This window comes from Dipodomys ordii, unplaced genomic scaffold, assembly GCF_000151885.1.
Source record: "Dipodomys ordii isolate 6190 unplaced genomic scaffold, Dord_2.0 Scaffold9, whole genome shotgun sequence".
Classification (NCBI taxonomy): domain Eukaryota; kingdom Metazoa; phylum Chordata; class Mammalia; order Rodentia; family Heteromyidae; genus Dipodomys; species Dipodomys ordii.
This window is the reverse complement of record NW_012267225.1, coordinates 22,979,935-23,005,677: the sequence shown is the minus strand read 5'-3', so window position 1 is coordinate 23,005,677 and position 25,743 is coordinate 22,979,935. Positions and strand designations below refer to the sequence as shown.

The 25,743-nt window shown below is 38.2% G+C and overlaps 1 pseudogene across 1 annotated transcript; it reads right to left on the bottom strand.

The window, feature by feature from the left end:
• Positions 1-9,553: 9,553 nt before the first annotated feature.
• On the bottom strand, positions 9,554-9,998 carry LOC105980455 (annotated as a pseudogene). Its single transcript, XR_001174742.1, has one exon. The product of XR_001174742.1 is annotated as a general transcription factor IIH subunit 5 pseudogene (transcript).
• Between the last annotated feature and the right edge of the window lie 15,745 nt (positions 9,999-25,743).

Here is a 25,743-nt window from a genome sequence, read left to right as displayed (position 1 = left end):
CATAGTTGACTTATGTGTATACAAATCAATAACTTTTTTAAATATATTGGTAACATCAGATAAATCCACTCTAAGGATATCATATCTGACAGAGTATTTGCCACTCAATCATCAAACTTAACCTCTTAAGAGAATATGTAGATTAAAAAACTCCTATAAGCCATGCTTATTGAATTGAATTAAATTTTTTGTCTTAAACTAAAATGTGCTCAAGTGGTAGGCCCCGAGTTCAATATGTAGGACCACCAAAGAAAACTGTCTTATAACACAGTGCTTGAGTTACAATCTTCGTGACTAAACTTGAATAATTAAATTCCTTTTCAATGTTGAAGAACTCCAGGCACATCTTGGAATTATGTTTGTGTGTGGCACCGGGAGGGGGAAGAGAGGTGATAGTGCTGGTAACAAGTCATAACAAATGGGAATTTACTGCTGGGGCTTGTGAAGAAGAGTAATTCATCCAACTTGTGTTTTTTAAACACTAAACCCAGCCAGTATGTGGGAGACTAGAAAGAACGGAATGAAGATTAGTAGTAGATCAGAAAGGAAGGAGGTTTTTGTAAGAGGTCAGGTGAAATACAATGATAGGTTAGGTCTGAGAGAGGTAGATATAAGGAAATGCAGTCCAAGTGTGTGTGTGTGTGTTTTTTTTTTGTCGGTCGTGGGGCTTGAACTCTGGGCCTGGGCGCTGTCCCTCAGCTCTTCAGCTCAAGGCGAGCGCTGTACCACTTGAGCTACAGTGCCACTTCCGGTTTTCTGGTGGTTTATTGGAGATAGGAGTCTCACGGTCTCTCCTGCCCGGGCTGGCTTTGAACCGAGATCCTCAGATCTCAGCCTCCTGAGTAGCTAGGATTACAGGCGTGAGCCACCAGCCTGTTTAAGTTTTATAAGTGTTTAGTTTTTCTATCTGATAAAAATAAAATAATGGAATTGAATAGAGAATCCCATTACGAATGTTTTTAAACTTGTGTGCTATTCATACTATCAGTTTTATCACTATTAAAACTGTTTTATATGGCAAATAGGTATCAATAATGATCAGTTCTTGTGTGGATCCCTTTATCAATTTAAATAATATTAATTTTTTTGTTTAGTAATTAAGTGTTTTGCGACTTTCAATTCTACTCTTTTATTTCTTATTCTAAGGCCAACATTGTGATCTTTTAACACTACAGTACAACATTATAAGTCTTCATGCCTGGTGAGACAGTCCACAAACTAATCTTTCCCCCATCTTAACCATTTCTTTTCAAAAATTTTTTCTCTATTTTTGGTTCCTTCTTCTTATTGCATCATTCTCTCTCTCTCCCTTTCTCTCTCTTTCTCTGTCTCTGTGCATGTGTGCACATGTGTGTGTATGAGTGTGTGTGTATGTGTATGTATGTATGTGTTAGACCTGGGGCTTGAAATCAGGGCTTAGGTACTGTTCCTGAACATTTTTGCTCCAGTTTAGTATTCTACCTTTTGTACTTTAAGCTTCTTGGTGGTTTATTGGAAATAAGAATCTTATGATCTTTCCTGCCTGGGCTGGCAGGAACTGGCTGAGATTTGAGAATCTCAGCCTTCTGAGTCGTTAGTATTCAGACATGAGCCTCTGGTGACTGGTTTTCATTGCATCTTTTAGGAGAAAATTACCATGTTTTAAAAACATATTATTTGGTAAATACTATTCAGTAAAGTGCCTTCAGCACTATAGCTCTGCTTGAATGAGTTCTAGAACTTTTTTTTTCCTATGAGGAGCATCGTAAAAACCACAAGTAGCACAGCTTGAATTATTAACCCTGAACAGTACTTCAGCAACATAACTGAAAGCCATTTTAAACAGTGAAATCACCATAAGTAAAATAAAAGTGCACTAACTAAACCCCAACAGGACACTTGTTCCCAACATGAGGACTAAGCAAGAAAGCAGAGTAGTTCTTGAATTGATCTGTGTTGGGAACAGAGATATCCAAGTGATTCAAAACCTTCACTACTCTGAACATGTTTGAAAGAGACCATAAGAGTAATCTGTAGATTAATTTGGAGTTATAAATAAATTGTAGCAAACAGGCAAATTTAAAAATGGAATTCATGAATAATGAGTTTGTTGTGTTGATATATGTATATACCTGTATAGATAAATTTGCATGTGCAGGAAATAGAGAGAAAGGGGAGGAGAAGAAAAAGGGAATATGGAAGGGAAGAGGAAGGATGAAAGGGAAGAAAAGAAGCAGCATTTCTACTTTCCTTGACAGAATCATAAAAATAATCTGTGGATTTTAGACTAATTTCTCTCCTTTTCTAGGTATAGGATCTTGAAAAAACAAACATAAAAGGGAGAAGAATTTGAAGGATTTAGAGTTCATAGACTTCTTTCCCAGGGGTGTTTTCTTTTTCTTCTTGTTTCATGTTTTTGTTATTTATTTGTTCATTTGAGATAAGGTCTTACTAGATGACCCAGGCTGGCCTCCATTCTCCTGACTTAGCCTCACCTCATGAATGCTGGGATTACAGAATGCATCACCTTTCCTGGACCTTGAGGGGTATGAACGGACTCAGCATGTTTATGGACCCTTTGAATTTACATGCAGTCCTGTGTGTGCTGTTCTAGCATAGACCTTTCTGTATATTCAATATAGACCTTTCTGTATATGCAATACTTTAAGGTGGACTTTCATATTTTTTATTCTCTTTTAAATGGTTCCAACAGAAAAAATGTGCATGTACACTAGTACCGTGTTTTATATTGATGAGTTGGTGAAAATGTTGTGGACTCAAAAGTTTGCAGAAATCTAATCATATATTTCTCATAGGAACAGAATAGGCAAGTGTTCACTATTTGTTTTATTGTAATGTATAAAATATAATTACTAAGAAAAAAGGAAACTGGCTACATATATCATCTATCTAATCTTATCTATCTGCTATCTGTCTATCTATCTCCCTCTGTTCTTTGTGATGGTCTTGGGGCTTAATGTCAGGGCCTGGACACTGTCCCTGGGCTTTTATGTTCAAGGCTAGTGCTTTACTGCTTTGAGCCACAGATCTACTTCAAGTATTCAGGTGGTTAATTGAAGATAAGAGTCTTGTTGACTTTTCTGCATGAACTGGCTGAACAACAATCTCCAGATCTCAGCTCCATGAATAGCTAGGATTACAGGTGTGAGCCACTCACACCTGGCTCATCATCTATAATCTATCCATGTAAAACTTCTCCAGTGTGTGGCCTATCTTTTCCTTAGTTGCTGACAACTTTGAGGAGCAAAAGATTTATCTTTCCATTTTATAGTTCTTGGGCTTGAACCCCAGAGCCTCCCACATGCTAGACAAGGATATACTACTGAGTTGTACTCTCACATCAAATTTCTATTTTTTACATTATAAGTAGCAGTATTTTAACTCAAAATGACTTTTTATAATATACCTAACAAATCAGGTAATTGCCCATTTTAAAGTACTGAAGATATTCTCCTATGTCTTTTATTTACGAACTTTATAATGTTAGCTTTTATGTTCATATATACACCCAAATTAAGTTAAGAAAAATGACTGAGGTAAGCAGCTGGTCATGATTGAAGTCCATCTGACTCTCTACTTCAGCAACATTTGATGAACATGCTTTGTTTCTTACACTGAATTCCATTCATTCCTATATTGGAAAGCAATTGACTATGGTATCTTTCTAGATTCAGTTCTATTCCACTCATTATTTTTATGTACTTATGCCAATCGAATACAATCTTAATTACTCTAGTTTTATAGTAATTCTTAACATTTGTTCTCTGAGAACTAATGAGGATAAACTTGTTCTTCATCTTTATGATTATTTTGGATCTTTAAATACCTTTCTAATTTCTATGAAAATTTTAGTATCAGCTTAACAATTTGTACACAAAATATTATTAAAACTTCAAGTCTAGTGTTTAGTTTAGAAAGAACTTGTCATATGACCATGGGATACCTCTATTGTTTTGTTTTTAAAGTTCCTTTGGGAATTCTTCCTGTGAAAATTTGTGGTGATTAGTGCAAAGCTCTTGTGCATCTTTAAAAAGTTTACTGCTAAAAAGGAATGTGGAAAGATGAAACCAACAGATAGTTCTCAGAAGATACAAACAGCTAATAGATTTGTCAAGGAATGTCCAACATTATTAGACATAAAGAAGTGCAGGTCAAAACTACACTAAGAGACCATATTACCCTATCAGAGTGATAATGATCAAGAAAGGAACCATCATTTATTGTGGATGAGAATGTAGACTATTGCAACTACTATAGAAATTAGCATACCCATTGTTCACTTCAGTACTGTTCACAATGACCAACAGTTGAATTAACTAAGGTGCCCAAGAACAGATGAATGGATAAAGAAAATATTTTACATGTATGCTATTACACAGACCTAAAAAATAAAACCGGGAAAATGGATAGAATATATAGAACATAATGTTGAATGTTGCAAGACAAGCTCAAAAGCTAAATATTGTATTTTTTGCTAATTTGTGGAAGTTGGACATGATTGGCACTAATTCACAGACACATATGTATATATACTTACATAAATTTGCTTACATTCATATATATCTACATAGAATATTATTCTAACTACAAAACTCTGTAGTATAATGAGGGGAAGAAGAGAGAGAAAAGTAAGATGGGAGGTGAACAATTTCAAAATAGAACAAAACAATATACAAAAATGTAAATAAGAGCTGTTGATCAATGTGAGATTAGGCCAGGGGGAGAGAAAGCAATAGAGGTTATTGTGAAAAAATATAATACAGGCATATCTGAAATGCCATGGTGAAGCCTGTTGGACAGATTAATAGACGTTAAAAAAAAGAACAGAAAAGTAAATTAGGCTCTATTGGAAGGAAGAGCCAGCCCAGAGGGGGAGGGCTAAAAGAGAGCAACTAAGGATGCATGTAATTTAAGTAGTTTATTTGCATGTTCTATGAAAATAGGACAGTAAAACCTTTTGAAATTGTTTTAAGAATGCTGAGGACAGAGAATGAAAGAGGGATTGAAGTTGACAGGGACAAATTGTATACATGAATGATACAATGAAGCCCCCTGCCTTTGTACAACTAAAATGTCTGCTACTTAAAATTTGATAAGAAAAGAAAAGAAAAAAACCCATGTCAGAACAAGGCAATATTGTTGCCAGATTTTCAATTCATCAAGTAGTTAACAAATATAAATAAAAATCATAAGGAAATTATCAGAACCACTAATATTTATATAATTACCAGAATTCACAAAAATTGATATAAAAGAAAATTGAGAATACAAATATTTATATTCTCTTAAAATAATTCTATTTTGAAAAGAATTTCATAAGGGAAACTCCAGAAAAAGGGATTTTAGTAATCAATTCTATCACTAAGCAAAGGAATTAATAACATGAGTATTTAGAAAAATTCTTTTAGTGAAAAGTCCTTTTCACTAAAAATTAACAATATATCATCATAAAAAAAGCACAAGTCAATACCACTGATGAATAGAGATACTAAATGCTAGTCAGAATAGAATTCAACAACTTATAAAAAGTAAGAATACACTAAATTAAGTTTGACTTACTCCTAAAAAATGAAGGGTTAATTTCTTGTTTAAAAATAACATAATTCACTTTATTGAAAAATAAAGAGGAAGAAAAATCACATGCTAATTTTTAGTAGATACAGGGAAAACATTTGTTAAAATTTAACATTTATTTGTAATAAACTTCTCAGCATTCAAGGAGAAAGAAAGAAGCTTCTTTAATTCAAGCTGAAAATAAATACAATGTAAATAGAAGACTTCATGGTCACATGATTAAAACTTCCTCTTTGAGAACTGACTACAACACACTTACTATATATAGCCACTTTATACATCACTGTATTGACAGTATTACTTGTAAAGTAAAGCAGATAAAAAATGAGAAAAACATGAAAAAATGCCAAAATTCTTAGACATTCCACTTATGTTGAAGACTCAGTATTAAAGATGCTAATGATGACAAAATTAATTTCTCTATAGTCAAAGCAAATCCAATCATAGTAACAATTATGGGCTAGGGTCATTGCTAAGCACCTGCTTAACAACCATAAGACAAAACATAATGTTTGTGTGTGTGTATGTGTGTTTGTGAGTGTGCATGTTCATGTATATGCATATGTGTGTATGTAATTTGATAAGATGGTGCTAAAATTTATACGGAAATGGAAAGGGCCAAGGCAATCCAAACATGATTGTAAAAGAACAGAGAAGAAGGGCCTTACCTGAAATTGTAGTTAGAACCATGTGGAGTTCTGTGTGGATCAGACACAGGAGTAGGCTGAATGCAGAGCCCAGAGGGCATCAGGCCTGATATTGAAGTTGTATTCATGATTATAAGACAATATAGCACACTTGGAGATCCTAATTGTAGGAAGGAATGCCTACCAGGCCTCAGAGGTGTTAGAGACAGTATATTCCACATGTTGGGGTAACTGTTTTAGCTAGGACACCAGACAACCCCCAGCTTTCAGATCTAAATGTGGCTACCACAATAAAGGACACAGTCAGATTCAAACTACATTACAAACAGCCCTTCCCGGTGACTTAGCCAGCTTGGTCTATCATCACAATGTTATCAGAGGTGAGAAAGATGAATTTGGCATTTCTGAAACCCTCAATGGAAGAAACATCACATAGATGCCTAGGGTTCTACTGTAGCAGAGAATTATAACTTTTATTATTGTTGTGGATAGAGCCCAGGGTTTGTGTATGCCAGGTGAGTACTCTATCAATGAGCTAATTCCCTAGCCATTAAAAACAATCTTTGTCGGGCACTGGTGGCTCACGCCTCTAATCCGAGTTACTCAGGAGGCTGCCATCTGAGGATTCGGGTCAAAGCCAGCCCAGGGAGGAAAGTCCATGAGACTCTTATCTCCAATAAACCTCTCAGAAAACCAGAAGTGGAGCTGTGGCTCAAGTGGCAGAACGCTAGCCTTGAGCTGAAGAGCTAAGGGACAGCACCCAGGCCAACAGTTCAAGCTCCATGACCGACAAAGCAAACAAATCTTTGCCTGGCATTGGTGGCTCATGCCTGTAATCCTAGCTACTCAGGAGGGAGTAATCTGATGATCATGGTTTGAAGCCAGCCTAGGACAGGAAAGTCCATAAAATTCATCTCCAGTTAATCACAGAAAAAGCCAGAAGCAAGCTGTGGTTCACATGGTAGAATGCCAGGCTTGAGCAAAAAAACTAAGGGATAGTGCCCAGGCCCTGAGTTCAGCCCCAGTACCAGGAGAGGGGGAGAGAGAGAGAGGGGGGGGGAGAGAGAGAGACAGACAGAGGCAGAGAGAAGAATATCAAAAGTCATTTCACCATTTTTATTCCAGTAGTTTCCTAATTTTTCTTTGTTTTAGAACTCAAGATTTCCACTTAAAACCATTTCAGTTAAAAAAATTAGACATTTGCACATCCAATTTATTGTTGCACTATTCATGATTGCCAAGTTATAGAAACAGCCCAGATGCCCTGCAATGGATGAATGGATCAAGAAAATGTGGTACATATATGTAATGTATTTATACTCATTTATTTGAAAGAATAATGTTATGTCATTTGCAGGGAAATGGATGGACCTAGAAAAATTATGTTAAGTGAAGAAAGGCAGGCTTAGAAAATTATTGCATGTTTTCTCTTGATATGGAAGCTAGATCTAAAATACAAACATGCATGATAACATATACATGGTTTTATGTATACACACAAACACAAAAACAAACTGACTAAAGGATGATGTACTTAAGAGAGGAGTCCAAAGGTGTAACTCCTCTGAACAACAGAAAGTGGAAACATGTTTTAGGGGGAGGGAAGACAAAGAGGAGGACACAGGAATGGAGGGAGGAAGGGTGAGCAAACACAGTTATTATATTCAATGTTCTTTATGTAATCATTAAACTATGTAACTTGAGGGTAGGTGAGGGTAGGGGGAAATGATGGGAAGGGGATATATTGACCAAAATGCACTGGACTCAGAACCTGATATGGAGTTGTAATGTCTTTGGATAACTACTAGATCATAAAATAAAAAACAAACTGTAAGAGGAGATGCTGAAAAAAAAAGAAACAAAACTTACAAGTGGTGTTTGTAGTAACCATCTTGGGATGTTACTTTCCTTTTAGCCATATTATTATAATCGTGATCAGTGAGCACTGGAGAGCTAAGGTAATTATGCTGTTGGAGCTCATCATGGATTCATATTGGTTACAAATCTCCCCTGTTATTGTCACCCAGGAGATTATACATGCAGTAAGAGTAGTTTGATCTTATCTACAACCACCTCTGGTTTGTCTCAGAAGGCAAAACTCTCTTGTTTATCTTTGTGACAAGGAAAATGCTCTAATCACATCTTCCTCAGGGTGTTAAGAGACTGCATCCTCTCTCACGGCTTTATAAACATTTTCTCAGAAAATTTCCTTGTACAAGCTTTGAGAAGCTAGATTCTGTAATGCAAAGCAAGAAAGTTAAGTCATTATATGATCTTTAAAATGCCACTCAGTATTTCATATTTTATAATAAACCAGTATCTTGATATTTCATAAGCAGTAGTTTCATATTTAGTGCTCGCAACAAGTTTATTTCTTGGTCTAGACTTGAGCCACTGCCCAGTATGGCTCCTTCAAATCAAAGGACATTGAGCACTTTACTTGGAGTTCTTCTAACTTGAGTTGTTCTGTAAGTATAAAATACAAACTAGGTATATATAACAGTGTGTACGCAAACTGCAAAATACTGTATTAACATGTGAAATAATATTTCTATGTATTGGATTAATAGACAACATTTAAGCTCAGTTATTTTTGACCTTCTTTAAAAGTGACTACTAGAATAGCTTACATTTGTGGTTTTCATTGTAGTTCTGTGGGGCAGTACTGATCTAAAGTAATATGATCAGAACAATTGTCAGTGCATCTGGACATATGGGTTCCAGGAATAGTCTTTTAATTACAAATAGTGGTAGGAGTTGGTATTATAGTCTTAGGCTCAGGATGCACTAAATGTGTGTCAAGCATTCACTGGAATCTACATAAGATTTGAGTTAGTATGTAAGCTCTTGTAATTAGCATTAATTTTACTGTTAATAAAATATAATATTATACAAGCTATCTGCACACAAAGAATTCACATTGTATTTTATTTATTTATTTTAATTTGCTATTATTTTTATGTAGTTGTACAGAGTGGTTTGGCATTTAAATTGTAATACTGTTGTTTCACCAAATTCTTACCAATTTTTTTTCTACCCTGGCATTTTTATTTAAACAGTAAATCTATGAAGTTTATAACTGAAACAAAATCAACAGCATTCATACTATAAAATTCACAATTATGAACAGGAACAAGTAACATAATTATCTAAGTTACACTGAAAAATGGAATGGCATATTCCATTTTATTTTTGATGTATTAAAAATAAGAAAAACATTTTTATTTTACTAAAAGAACAGCCCCCTGTTAAAAGTTTCTTTTTTTTTTTAACTTCTAAAGTACAACACAATCAGTTCAGGGCTTTGGGTTTTTTTGTTTGAACATATGATCCCACCGTCTTTCCTACAACATGCTCCTAAACAATCTGCTAGGTTTAACTGATTACATGATTTGAAATGGGGATGGTCTTTCACATTTGCTGCTTATAATTCCTAAGTGGTCAATGTTTAGTATTTTTAGTTCTGGGTAAGAGAAAAAGCATTTTGGTCCATTAATTCACCTACTCGCTCCTGGAGGACATTAACCAACTCTGCTATTACAAAGACATGAGTGTCATCGATGTCTTGAATGATGAACTTCTTCCCTAGTGCATTAGACTCATCCAAGTACAGGAGGAACTGCTTCATGGCGGGATCGCATTCTATAAGCACTCCTTTTAAGACGTTGACCATCTTTTCCCAGTCAGAAGGTGCAGATAGCCTCAAGAATGCCCACTCTTCCCAGTCGCTCAGAGGTTCCGCACGCACGCCTTCCAGCTGGTCCAGCGGCGCCCCGGCGTCACCGACAAAGTCAATTCTTACTAATTTTTATGATCACTGTTTGTATCTTTGCTCTTTCCTTCATGTCTTCATCTACTAAAATGTTAATGAGATTTATGGAAAGAGCAGAAGAGCAGGGCAGTCAGAGGACAGAACAAACCAACAACAAACACAGTATGCAGTTCTAACTCAACTGTAGTCCCAATACAGTAACATAAATACCGCCCATTTACCCATTCCAAAGAATGAAAATTCTCTACACGTATCCCTTCTGCATTCTCTAGAGTCAATCATTGCTATTATTCTGCCCCCTAAACACATTCCAACACCTTTCATCATCCATTTGGCTATTGTTGTTGCTTTGCAAAACCCCTTTTCATTTTTCTAGTACTGTTTCAGGCTTACGTCCCAAATCCAATTCCTTTTGTCCTACTATATATTCACCAAATGAAAACCAACTAATCTTTTTTCCCCTGAAAATACAAATCTGTTTGATTCCTCTATTTAAAGTTCTGCCCACACCCTAGTGGATGACGTATGTAAAATACAATGTGCATAGAAAACATTCCAGCCAGCACTGGTATCTCATGCCGATAATCTTGCAGGCTGAAAGTAGGAGGATAACAGTTCAAGGTCATCCCTGTTAGATAAAATTTCCAAGATTTCATCTCAAAAGTCTCCAGCAAAAAAGCAAGGCTGGAGTAATGGCTCAAGTGATATAGTGTCAGCTTAGGAAGTGTGATGCCCTGAGTTCAAATCATGGTAACGCAAAAGGAGAGTGGAAGGAAGAAAGGAAGAGGTAAGGAAAACAGGAAAGAAAAAGAAAGCATTCCATATTTTCCTTCTGCTTTCACTAGAATCTGCATCCACCATGTTGGACTACTCTGGACATTCTTGATACACAGGACCTTTAAACCTGTGCATACTGGTATGTTAACCTGGGATGCACTCTTTAACATAACTACTTTCCAAATTCCATTCTGAAGATGTTATTGACTGAATTGTGCTCTCTGAGTTTGTGTATTGAAGTCCTAAATCCCTAAACGTGGGGCCGTTAAGAAGAAATTAAGGTTAAATGAAATTGTGAGTATGTTACTCTGATTCTCAACCTCCTAGTCACCTGGTCTAGTATATTTTATAGAAGCTTGGGCTACCAACAGAAAGTTCTGTTCAGTCTTCAACCCCTTGAGAGCATGCTTTAATGTCTACAGCTAGGGGCTCTCCTTGTGCTTATAAACAATCCAGAATACTTTCATCAGAGCTCTTACCCTCATGCATCATTTCTATTTTCATCTGGAACTCCTTGGTAGCATGGAAAGCCTCATTTTGTGTAATGTTGAAAGATGTACAGAGCAGAGACCATGTTTTGATGATGGCACATATACGTATTTTGCAAAAGTCTTCCAAGGCAAATAGTGTTTAAGGGCATAAGTTGCAGGTCAGAGCCTCATAAACCAAATTCCAGCTTGAAGTCATCTGGACCAGGAGTAATGGAGATGCTGAAGCAGCCAGCTGGTGTCCACAGGGAAGTCCTGCTGGACCTGGCTTCCAGGGAGAGGCAGCAGACACCACATTCAGTAAATGCTCTTTAGCACTTATGTCAAGGTGTCTTCCCTATCAAAGAGATTTGTTTCCTTGTCCTGGGACCTCAGATATAAAGTATTGGCACGCAAATGAGGGCTCTTGCATTGTCAAAGCAACTTGAGCCTTCAAAGTCATACCAGGGGCTGTGCAGTTCAGAGGTAATTTCTGCACACCCTAGTACAGTACTTCTGCTTTCTTTTATACTTGTCTAATCCCAAACCACCAGCATGTCTTTTCTCATGCTTAACTGGGACTGTATCATTTATGCCTACTCACTGCTTAGTTTTGTGAGCAGAATTGATGCTTTGTGATTCCATGAGGGCCCAGGAAGCAGAGTTATATGATTCTTCCTTACCTTTGACAATTATTCTTCTACTTGTGGCCTCCCTATTTGCTAGTTTCCTAGAAATGTGATATAAATCAGACTTGGCAGGTTTCAAGGTTGTTCTGGAGAGTTTCCAGGGATAGCAGGAAAACCTCCCAGGATGTCAGCTAAGAAATCTGTTGAAAGAGTTAAAGGTAAAATTCTATAAGGCCATTTGCAATTAAACATGGATGGTTCTGGGTTAGAATTCTGTCTACTAGTTCTTTGCTTTGTTACTAGACTTCTCGGAATTTCACAATATGTATGGAAATAATGATGCAAAGCTGTGGTGTTGCAAAGCTGAGACACAGTGAATAGACAATGCATGTGAACTCTTATTAATAATAATAGTTATACTGGGTCTTTGTTGGCTCAATGTCCTTGGATGGCATTTACCTCTATTGGAAGGAAGAATTAAAGTGGTTCAGGCCTATTGAAATTCTGGGGCAGAAAGGACCTTAAGAGACTTATTTTCACTGGGAAGAACATCTAAATCATTCATGATAGATAGTTTTGATTTTCTTTTTTAATATCTCAGGGAATAGAAACGTCAACACTTCCCAAGGAACTTTATTCAGCATTTCATCATCTTAATGGCTGAGAAGTTCTTCTTTAGAGTCAGCAGCAATCTGTCTGGTTTTAATGGAGCTCATTTCCTCATATTCAGCCCTGAGGGGAAAAGAAAGAAAAGCTGGGTGTCTCTCTGTAGAAACAAACCCTTTAGCTACCCCAGGGCCATCATGCCCAGGGCCATTGCTCCTCCTCTGTCCCCACACCCCTAGGCTAAATGACCACAGGGCCCTGAGCTGCTCCTTCTGACATCAGTCCCTACTACTTGTCATCTCTGATCCTTTTCTATGAAGCAGGTTTATTTCCTTCACATCTGGTTAAAAATCTGTCCCTGTCCTCCTAGTGGAGACAAACTATTACAAGGGAGGGACGCCTTCTCGAATCTGACAAAAAAAAGTGAAAAAAAATTACAAAAACCCAATTTGTTTTGATGGTAACAATTCCTAGGGCTTATCCTTAGGAAAAGTTTTCTACAGTAAACAGGGAATTTTGAAAAGGGTTTTAGTGCTTTTGTGATGAATCATGATAAATGCCGGGTGGCAGTTAAAAACCTGAGGCATGGAAGATGGCATTTTGGAAACAAAACTCTTTAGCTTACTAAATAAACAACCTGTAACTTACTTCATGTCTCCAAGCATCAGTTTTTTCCTCTCTCTCTCCCTCCCTCATTCCCTCCCTCTTTCTTTCTGTTTCTTTCTCTCCATATGTATGCATATATATATATATATATATATATATATATATATATATAATGTATATGTTTACACATTGGCTAGCACCAGTGGCTCATGACTATAACTCTAGTTACTCAGATCTGGGGAACTGTAGTTTGAAGCTAGTCTAAGCAGAAGAGTCCATGAAACTTCACCTCCAAAATAACCATCAACAAGCTGGGCTAGAGGCACGGCTCAGGTGGTATAGCACCAATCATGAGCAAGAAAGCTAAGTGAGAGTGCCAGCCCCCAACTTCAAGCCCTGATATTGGAAAAGAAAAAGAAAAAAAATCTGAACTCTGAAAACATTCTAACTTAGTCAGGTTACTGAGTCAACCCACATTTTGCAGTCATCAGTACATTATTGCCTTCTGCTCCTGTTGTTCAATACTCGATGACATTCCTTCAGGGTGGACACCATGGTGACCAGCCTCAAGACAGGGCACTGGAGGACACAGTGAGAGGAAGTGCCCAGGGGAATTATGCATGTGTGGTTGACTGTGAAAATTGTGCGGAAGCTCTGCCCCAGCCTGCTGCTCAGAACCACAGTAGCCTGGTGTCCTGTCCCTTGGCATCTCAACACAAAGACCAGTGCTGCACACAGCATCCCAATGCCTCTGCAGGTCCTGCTTGACTTCCTCTGAGCCACTGCCTCTACTCTCACAGCTGGCTTCTCTATGCCTGAAGCCCCATGAGCTGCATTTCTTTGTCCTGGGACAGCCCATCAGCCCCAGCCAGGGCAAACCAATCAATGATCCTACTCTCAAGGATTGAGCTATACCTCTGGAAATGTCTCGTTACACCCCATCTGAGGTTGGGCTTCCTTGGTGTCTCCCTAAACCTCAGGAAACCATGGAGAGTGTGTTTAGATCCTCACATCACTCTGTATTAGAGTTTAGTGATTATTTCTTATTCCTTTTAGGAGTACTTTGGTTTGGACTTGGGACCTTGTGCTCACTAGACAGGCTGTGTACCACTTGAACCATGCTCCCAGTCCTTTTTGCTTTAGTTTGGTTTTAGATAGTTTTATTCTATGGCTTGGGCTAGCCTCAGACTTTTATCCTCCTACCTTCACCTTCTGAGTATCTGGGATTATAGGTATGGGTCACCATGCCTTCCTCTTCATAATTCTTTATTTAAAGCTCTGCAGGTCATTTAGAGATCAGCATGATCTCTAGCTAGAAGGCATCATGGACCAAAGACCTGCACCATCTGTTGTACGGACACATCTCAGCACTCACCGACATAGCATGCATCCCATAGCTATAGCCAGCCTCTGAGGGTGCAGCGCTCTGAGGATGCTCTATGCAGGTGCCTTTGATGGGCAGCCTTGGCTAAGCACATCTCATTGCCTTTCCAGATGTGTGCTAGTGCTTCATGCTTGGAATACTAGCTGCTCAGTAGGCTGAAATCCAAGAATTGCAGCTCAAAGTCAGCCCAGGTAGAAAAGTCCGAGAGATTTTAATTAACTAGCAAAAATCTGTACTGGAGGTACCACTCAAATGGTACAGTACAGAACCAGCCATGAGTAAAACATTGTGAGAGTATGAGGTCCTAAGTTTGAACCTTGGTGTATACACACACACACACACACACACACACACACACACGTATTGTATTTTAAGACTATTCCCACCTTATTTACTTACTTCTCTCATTATCTTTTCCATAGTAGTGTGACCTCTCCTTGCTTTGAATTTCTCATAAATCAAGTTCCATCTTGGTGTGTGCTTCCTAGAGCTATAGGAACAGACTGACTTAATGCAGGTATAGCACCTAGTAGGTGTTTGGTGAGTGCTGGATCAGAAAACACTGAGAATAACAAAAATTAGCCAAAGACTGGCCAATGCTAAATAGTATTTCATTTCTTTTTCTAGTAAAGATGTAATAAATTCTCCTAGTGGTCTTGGTGACCCAGCTCTTCCCTACTTTAGACTTGAGATCTCATGAGTAACTGTAGAAAGTGCTGAAAAGGCAACATTCTAAGAGAAGAAGAAATGTCCAGCACTTTGTTCCCACACCTCAGAACAGTTGTGTCTGGAAATGCTTTTGCATAATGAGTTCAGTGATTCCTAGGCCTAAAACCCAGGATGAATCATACTTTTTGGGGTTTCCTAAAAGAAATATGATATGATATGATATGAATTTATATAAGACTCCATCTACTCAAAGTAACTTTCATAAGCTTTAGGGGACAAACTTGCTAGGATCTAGAGGCTCCTATGGTTCATTTCTTGTCCATCTATGAGAAATGAAGTTGGTGTACTTAAAGAGTACTGTCCTAGGAGTGTTTTGTCACTGGGCTTGTACATGTGAGTTGATACTGGTATGTAGTATTGACAAATAGTCACAGACTTCTGGGGGTGTTGATGTGAATGCACCTGCCTTGTAGGGTTTTGTTTGCTTGTTTTGTGTGCTAGTCCTAGGTTTTGAACTCAGGGCCTCAGTGTTGTCATTGAACTTTTGTGCTCAAGGCTAGCAGACTACCACTTGAACCACAGCTCCATTTCCATTCTTTTCCCCCATTTAATTGGAGATAAGAATCCCACAGACTTTCCTGCCTAGTATGGCTTTGAACTGTGATCTTCAGAGCTCAGCCTCCTGAGTAGCTGGGAATGCGGGAATGAGTCACTAGTGCCCAGCAGCCTTCCCCTTCCCCACCCCCCTCTTCCCCCCCCCCACTTCTGACTACTATCAATGTAGAACAAACATACACTATGTGATTGTGCCTCTGATGGATGGCATTTATAAAACTTTTTTGTTGTTGTTGGTTGTGGGGCTTGAATTTGGGGCGTGGGCACTGTCCCTGAGCCCTTTAGCTCAAGGCTAGAGCTCTACCACATTGAGGCACAGCCTCACTTCCAGTTTTCTGATGGTTAGTTGGGGATAAGAGTCTTATGGACTTTCCTGTTCAGGCTGGCTTTGAACTGCAATTCTCAGATCTCACCCTCCCGAATAGCTAAGATTACAGGCATGAGCCACCAATGCCTGGCTTTTCTAAAACTTTTAATTTGTCTATCTCTTTTATACCTGACAGTAAACAGTGCAACAAATACAAAATGCCCCAATTAGCAATTTGGAATTATTTGTTTGTATCTCTATGCTCATTAATACTTCACTGTGAAAATGGAAGAAGTGGGTAATGATGTGGTGAGACATAACCTTTGAATGTTAACTCAGTTCATTTCAGGAGAGCCTTCCAATTTTATGCCTTGGACGCAGTTCTAGAAGAGGTAACATAACTGATGTCTAGTATCTGATCCACCCTTGGCTTCTGTGGTCTTCATATGGCATGCTGATAGGAAGTGGCATTCCTCTGTTATTATGACTGATGGGGAAAACGTCTATGTTGTTCACAGCAGTTTTGGTATTTGCTAAAAAAATTGTTAGTATGGTTACAATTAAGAAGTACCAATAATAGGATCTTTCTTCAGAGACAGAAAACTGTCTGCTGACCTGGGCACACCTCGTACCTGTGATGGAAAAGTTTGTCCAAACTCAGAAGAGGAAAAACAGTAGATAAAAAATCTGAAACATTTGGTTTCATCCTGTTTCATATGAGTGGGATACATGACTCTGGTTTATCATTTCCAAGACTTCTCCTCCTTTGCCTCTAAAATATTCTTCAAAGACTCAAATCACAGAGGTTGAGCAATAGTTCTCTCAACTCCATTCTGACATAATTTATTATATTCTCTACCTTATGATACTCAATATCCATTGCTTTGTGGGGTTGGTGTATGTGCTATGACATGCTTTGTATAAGTGGTGCTTGTTTTCTTTTCTTTTCCTTTCTTTGTAATGCTGAAGATTAAGCCTAGGGCTTTACACATGATGTAGGCAAATGCTCTACCATGATACATCCCCCAGCCCACTGATGGCAATTTCTCCTTAAGGAACTGATTGCAAGAGATATTGCTACAAGGAAACAAGTAATAGTTCTATAAGGTTTGATTCTCTATGGAGGCCAGCTGAGTGCACTTGGGGCCTTCCAGATCAATTTAGAGGTAGAGCCAGAGAATTTGGCTAGGTATCATGACTGATTCATTCAGACCCTAACAGGTTGTGATTGGATATATGTGTGTGTGTGTGTGTGTGTGTATTCTTTAATATTTATTCTTGATTAAAAGAATGACAATTTAATCTTAGGAAGGAAGGTAAACTGAATGAAGTGTGTTGTTAGAATAATTTATTCTTTCCTTTATATTCTTGTAGCAGAAGAGCTGAATTTGGTATTCATGAATATTTCTACACTTGTATGCTCAGCCACACATGCTATTAACATAAATACTTGTTTTTGCTCAATCCCTGGAAATAGTAGCTGTGATTAATATGCTCATCCATATGCCTATTTTTATACCCTTTACAAGCAAAAGAAGATTTCCTAAAGAATTAAACCTGGATTCAAATTCATTTGGTAACCACACTAACAAGTGGCATTTTGAAGGATATAGGTGACAAAGGTTGTGCTAAACAGAAATGGCAGCTAAGAAATTGATTTCTGTGACAAAGTGAAGCCTTTTGTCTTCTCATTTGCAATGAACTAGGAAGAGAATACTAAAATATGCAGCATAATCAGACTCTGTCTTGTCTTTGGCTGGAAGCCAAAACTACAGTTTCATGTTATCACAGGAATTCTCCTGGAGTCCTCCACTCCCTCTCCACTCACTCTGACCTGAGTCCACCCCATAGTGAGCCTCTTTTCTTGGCATCTGGTATCTTCAGGGACACCCCTCTCTGTGTCTTATATAACCAGCAGAGATCTACAGATGTTTCTAAGACACTAAAAGAGCTGGAAACTCAAGCTCTCCTTCATCAGCCTTGCTCACAGAGAGCTCAGGGGATTCTTAAATATCTCTCAAAATCCCACAAATGGACTCCTGCTGAAACATAGTTCAGATGAGCAAACCACATTAAAAAAAATCAAATTAACAAAGTCAACCAATGGTATATTCCTGATCATATTCTTTTATGATTTCCTTTATACTTTGTTAAATCTTGTATGTCAGTTTGTTGTATATGTGTATGTGTGTGTGTGTGTGTGTGTGTATGTGTGTATAATTTATCACCCATCTCTAGTCTATTATAAAAGATTTGTGGTTGCCAATGGCTCATGCTGGGTGCCAATGGCTCATGCCTGTAATCTTAGATACTAAGGAGGCTAAGATCTGAGGATTGCAGTTTAAAGCCAGCCTAGGCAGAAAAGTCCCCTTGAGACTTATCTCCAATTAGCCAGTCAAAAACCACAAGTGACATTGTGGCTTAAACGGTAGAGCATTGACCTTGAGCACAAAGAGACTCAGGGACAGCACCTAGATCTTGAATTCAACCCCACAACTGGAAAAAAAAAGATTTGTGTTCCTAAAGGTAAGAATTAAAGGGAAAAAATTTCAGATTGGTAGTCTAGAAATTTCAATGTGGATTGGTAGTCTATTACAAACAGAAAGTGTATTTGGAGCAGATCCTATTTATTGTGAGAATGGCATGTGATTTACTGCTACCTAGATTGGGAGAGGAGAGGCTAGAAGGGATATGAGACCATGAGGGGGAAGGGAAACTAGAAACATGGATACAGCTGCACATGGGGGAATTCCAATGTGGTGTGTGAGAAGCTCAGTGTCATTCAAAAGTTTTATCAGGAGCTTAGACTAAGCATTGCCCGCTGTCCTAGAGGAAGTCCTTAGCATATAGGGTCTTCATTTTATAACAGTTGTCATAGTTTTCATTAATGTCCCATGTCAATGGAAACTAAAGACAGAACTCTGGTTTGTTTGTTGCTAAATCCTAACAAATAACAGGTGTCTCTACACAATAGGTATTCAATCTTTTTGAAAAATGACATTAATCTTAAGTCAGTTGTCCAAAGGGCAGTGATGAATAGTAGAGGAAAGCAGAAGGTTGGAGAAGAGGCAGGTTTTGAGTCCATGGCAGAGCATTATAGTGAGTGGACCTACCCAAGGCACACACAGAAGACTTTACTCTGGGAATACATAGATACCACATCTGTGGTAGTATAAGGATGTAAGGGGAGACCAAATTTACAGGTACAATTCAACCAGGTCTGTCCTATGAAAGAATAGGGCTATAGAGGTGAAGATCCTTATTCTGCTTGATTCTCTACTTGCAATGAAAAAAAGTATATTTAGGTAGATACTACCACACTAATGATCAATGATTGGCACATGTTATGGCATGATTCCTTGGTTCTGAATCATGGTTCAATCATATAATGACTATAAGTAAATCAATTACTGGTCATAGTATCAAGTTGTATTTGGAAAAAAATGTTTCTTGCCAAGGAAAACAATGGCTAAGCTTATGAAGTTTAGCTAATAGGTATACACCTATTAATCCCAGTATTTGGGAGCCTGAGACAAGAAGATTGTGAGTTCAACACCAGCCTGGGTTGTACATAGCAAAAACAAACTCAAAAGCAAACAAAAATAACCAGTCAGCCCAGAGCAAACAACTGTCTATTATCAATACTAAGTTAATTTTTTTAAGCTACATGATAGAAAAGTACTTCACAACATTAACTACAACTAACTCAACAACTTTTACAGCCCCCAAAGGAATTCATTTTTGAAAGGTTTATTTGAGAAAGATACTTGTATCCTTCCATTCCTTTCTACCTCATTGTCAAGTACAAGACCAACATCTGTAAAGTATGTTCATAGCCTAGTAGAAAGGTACAGAAGTAACATGAAGAAAATCTCATATAACCCAATGCCCAAGGAATAGCTCTAAAGAGCCAAGGTACCATGGGCTTGAAGGCCTTCCTCTCCTGCCTTGACAGGTACCATCAATCTTTGCCATTTACTTAGAAAGGAGTTGAGAAGAGCCCCATTTCAGAGAAAGAGAGTGGCAGATGGATTCCATTTCTGCCCTGCTTGGGAATCTCAGGGATCTGTTCTCAGCAACTTCTACTAACCATCTCAAGCCTTTGTCCCTGCAAGACAGGGTGGGACAACAACTCAAGAGGAGAACAGGCAAATTAACTCTGAATCTTCATTTGTTATCCATTAAAATGACACTTTTCATGACTTTGCCCTAAAATGCCAAATTAGGCTACCAGGCCAGAATATTTGTAGATAAGATGCAGTTTAGGACTAACCAGGCTAGAACTAGTGGGGCTCAACATGGCTGTACAAATGACCAAGAAAGAGAAAGGGGGAACTGTTACCAAAAAAAATGGAATTAAACCTGCTAGGTTCCTTTGGTGTTAGTTTCTTAAAACCATTTAATTTTCGAGGTCACACAGCTGCGCAATACATTTTTAACTTCCCACTAACTTTGATAACACCTACCATGTGTGGGTTATGATGATCTTAGTTTCTTAGGTTACTTTGCAGACATCTAAACGCCATTTTTGCTGAACAAATTCTTTATATAAGCCTCCAGATATCTGACTGATGACTCAAATGGGATAAAAGTCTTGGCATCTCTTTGCATAGCTGCCTTTCCTCTTTGCTGCTTCAGTCTTTGAGTGAGATGCCACTCAGCTCTGCATGTAGGCATGGAGATCATTTGAGAAAAGATTTTCTCCAAGGCTATAACACAAGATTAACTTGGCTTATTGCTCTTGGAGCAGATAATGTGTTTCTCCCACATTGCCTGTGTATTTTCACCAATTTAAACAGCTTATCATAAGATCCAAACCAAACCATGAGACCAGCATGTTTTTGCAAAATGATGACATCAGTAGCTGGAGGAACTTGATGATTCTAACTCAGATACTGAAGTCAGTAAGACATATCCTGAGGTCAGGGCCTATATAGAATGGGATGATTCCAGCTATGATTCAACAGTTCCTGTGTGAAGTTCACTGCACATGAGACCAGAAAGTACAAGGCCACAAAGACTGCACAAAAAAGTGAAACATGTCTTCTAAATCTGGAGCAGCCTGGCCTCTATGAAATCCTTTCTGTTCCCAATTAGGAAGCTTTACCTGTCTTGTTCCCAATGCATAGCTTGAATCTCATTTCCACTGTTCTCACACTATGAGATAAAACTGTCTAGCTTCAGCTGTATTTCCTCCTCACCTTTAGACTCCAGAGGCTCCCAGCTCACAAATCTCACTTTGGGGTCCTTGTATTTCTCAGTCCAGGATTTCTGAGTTAGAACTACTACTGAAGTGATTCTGTTTTCGGTTAAAAGTCATGTCGTCATGGTCAGCAACTCTGCACTCTCTGGGAAACCACTTTTAGTACTTTTTCCTTTTTTTTGGTCAGTTGTGAGGCTTCAATTCAGGTCCTGGGTGCTGTAACTGAGCTGTTTTGCTCAAGGGTAGCACTCTACCATTTGATCCACAGTTCTACTTCCAGTTTTCTAGTTGTTAATTGGAGATGAGAGTCTCTTGGACTTTCTTATCTGGGCTGGCTTTGAACTGCAATCCTCAGATCTCAGCCTCCTGAGTAGCTTACAGGTGAGAGCCTCCAGGACCCAACTTTTTTAAAAAAAATGTACTTGTGGTTGACCTTAAAGTGGTCTACCACTTTAGATATGTCCCACAGTCTTTTTGTTTTTTTGTGAGCAGGTCTCAGTACTTTTGACTAGTCTAGCTTCAAGGATAAGATCCATCACTGTTCCTACAATTTTTTTTCAATGAACCAGAACCTTTTATCCAAGTCCCCACTCCAATACTATGGTCTTCATGTCTAGTGAGTGCCTTAGCCTTCCTCAGCTCAGATGTCATCTCTGCAGAAATGCATGCCAGTAGTTCACAGCATTTTTAACTCATTCTAGAGTAAATTGTGAAACATATTTGGAAATTCAGGGTTTAAAATCAATAAAATATGGTTATTCCAAGGCTAGTTTAACACATCTGTCTATCATGTGTTCATTCTTCCATTTTACATTCTTTGGGCCTCATCAAAATCCTCACCCTGACAGCTGAGGCAACAGTAGATTCTGAGACCACATGATACCAAAAAAAGATGTTTTCCCTAAACTCAAAAATGATGTCTGCTAAAGAATACATCTAATATGTTCTGAAGGAAACAGCAGCCTTTGAGGTAAGCCTTTTGCATTGATCTTTCTTTGTTTACAACAAGCCTATATAAACAATTCCCTGGCTTTTTGTGCATGTCTCTCCTCCAAACGGGTATTTAAGAATGATGTAGATTCTCAAAACTCTAAATACAAGTGTAAGTTTTTTAGTCTCCTAACACCCATCACATGTATCTTTTATTTAACAGACCAAGGAAAGACACTGAAACAACAAAGGACTTGTCGTCATCGCTTCGTTCCAGATGGATTCCAAAATATTTGCCAGGAACACTGCCTTCTCCTGAGTTAGAATAGAAATGCACAGAGAACCACAATTTTCCCTACTACAAACTATTTTCTGTAATTACCAACGGAAATAACAGAAACGCTGGGAAAACACATATTCATCAAAACAGCAGAATCTTTTCCTTTGTGAGCTGTAATTAGTTCCTATGCCAATTTCCATGCTCTGAATTGCATGCTAGATGATAGACATTTTTTTGTATGTGTGAGAGAAAAAAAATGAATGTATTAGGTCATAAGCACATCCTGATGAGATTACAAATTAGTTGCATTGGAAATGTATCAGTAAATAAAATGTTTCTGAGACAGATGTCTGTGTTTCTCCGAGAGCTTGATTTGTAAACACTGGTTTCCTCTTTTCAGGTAACTTTTTTGTGCTTGTGAGACCCCATGATGCCACAAGGAAGAATAAGTAGATCTTTTCTCATTCCAGGGGGTAAAACAAAAGGAATGATTTCACTGCAGTAGCAATGCCAGCAAGCTAGTCTGTAATTAATATGGAAAGGTTTGCTCCCATTTTAAGATTATTGAGTACTCTTCTAGAAGATTAGAAAGTAACACAATAAAATTCCTTTTGAGGACAAAAAGGCGAACTGTTAGGCAGATATGGATAGAAGATGGTGGACATATCACCAGGCAGACATAGGAGCACATCATGGTGCTTCTTGTTCCCATAGTGCCTTGGGCTCATACTCAGAATGATGATTCTTTTCCCCCCATGTTTCAGATTCTTGCTCAAAATCCTACAACAGCAGTAAGGGAATACTTTGTGAATAATTGGGCATGTCTCATCTAACCCACTTACAAACACATGCACTATCAGGCATGGCCATTCGCAATTACTTCCATGCTCGTGCCTAGTAGCAGAGAATAACAAGGGATCAAAGTCAGTACATGGACTCTTGCTGACCAATTACAACCTGTGGTAGGAAGAGAATTAATACTAATAAAAGAAGAATTAATAGAGGATACTTCCTGGGGACTTCATTGGACTCCTAGCTCTGGGACTGCTCTCTAGGGAGAGTCTGTATTATACATTTGCTTTCAATAAACTTGCTGCTTTACTATAATTTACTACTCCTCTGCCTTTTAATTCTTTACCTTGTAGAGAAATAAACCCATACCATTAGATGGCATCTTTCTTGTCTAGCTTAGAAGCTTCTTATGAACAACAAAAATGATTAAGGTCCTGTCTGAGGGCACACTGGTGACCATTGATACTCTGTGAGAATGTACGTTGGTGCTGGTAAAAATCCAGGTGCCAGTAGCTCACACCTGTAACCCTAGCTATTAAGGAGGATGAGATCTGAGGATCTTGGTTCAAAGCCAGCCTAGGAATGAAAGTCCATGAGACTTATCTCAAATTGGCCACCAGAAAACTGAAAGTGGCACTGTGGTTCAAAGTGGTAGAGTACTTATGTGCAAAAGCTCAAGGATAGTATCCAGACCCTGAGTTCAAGCCCTATGACTGACAAAAACAAAACAAAACAAAACACCCATAAAAACCAGAAACTTTGTATATATGCTATTAATGCTACAATATTAATAGTAAGGGCAAAAATTTTTAAACCTCAAGTAAAGAAAATCAACCTATACCAGATTTCAAGATTGGCCCTATATCTATTTTGTTATTTACTTAAAAAATAGTACATGTAAAATGATTTGAAGTCCAAAAAGAATAAAAGGTCCTATCACGAAACCCAAGTCTTCTTCAATGTTCCCCAGCCACTGAGCTTCCCTCCATAACCAGAGAGCTTCCTTCAGCTCTTCAGAGGCCTTCTTACACAAAGGCATATGTACATAGTATTCATGTGTTCACAAATGGCTCATGAATGAGACTATCTGAAGGATAAATTCCTCTAAGCAACAATTCCTAACTTGCTGGCATCTTGAAACATTGCAGATGACTTAAACATATTGATGCCTGTATCTTACTCCAGAGATTCATATTATCACCTGGCATAGGAAATCCTCAATTGATGCTAAGGGTTGAAAACCATGGCTATAGAAAACCTTATCTCATGATTTCTTGCCCCTGCCCAATCTCACCCACCAGAGAGGTGCCATGCTGAGCTTGTGTCTGCTTGAGAAATGAAAACTCAAGTGTTATGATAATTCTTTTTTTCTAATTTTTATTTATTTTTTATTGTGAAAATACTGAAGTGTTATGATAATTCTAACTACCTTTCTCTTATTACAAGTGATGTTGAACATATGCACATATGTTTAAGAGCATTTTAGGAGGGAAAAGGGTGGAGGAGAGGGGTAAGGGTGGGCGTAGGGCAGAGATGATTGAACTCAGGGCCTTGAGTAGACAACAGAACTCTACTGTTGAGCCTTACCTCTCGCCCTTTCCTCTTTCTTGTACCCTTCCTCCTTTCCTCTCCTCCCTTTCCCTTCCCTCCCCTCTTCTCCCTTGACTCCCCTCCTTTCTCCTCCCCTTTCATCTCCTCTCCTCATTTCTCTTATTCTCTATTCTTTCCTCTTTGTCTTTATCTCTGTCTGTCTGTCTCTCTGTCTTTTCTTGCTGTAGAGTCTTGCCTTCTACTCAGGAAATCCTTTAGGCTTCCTTTAATAGCTAGGATGGCAGGAACATGTCACAATACCTTCATCTACAATTGACATGGAATATTGAGGTGTTTTCTGTCCTGTGTGGCCTCAACTCATGATCCTCAGAATCTCAATCTCCAAAGCAGTTAGGATTACAGGTGTGCATCATAGATGGCCAGCTTTGTTTAGGAGCATTTATATTTGTTTTTATGGTAAGTTGCTTGTCCTTTCTTTTGCACAATATTTTTGTGATTGTTTTTCACTTTATAAATAACCTGATTGTGAAATGAAGTTTAGTTTGATTTTGAGTTTGTGTCATTCTGATAAAGATTCTTCCCATACTGTAGCTATTTTTGCAACAAAATGATAATTTATTCGAAAATTTCAGTAGCTTCGTTTTTTACATTTGAAACTGACATAAACTTGTATGCTGTACTAATTCTATCATTATTTTTCCAGATGTGCAAAAACCATAGACTAAATCATCCCCTTATTGATTTGAAATCACAACTAATCATATGTTAATTACCATACAAATTGGCATCTGATGCTCAACTTTCTATTGTGTTCTTTTAATTAGCCTATCCATGTTCCAATCGTGATAGTTTGAATGTCCCCCAATATGTGTTGATAGCTGGTCCCCTGTCTGTGGTGCTATTGGGAGGTGTGATTTCTTTAGTAGGTGGGGCA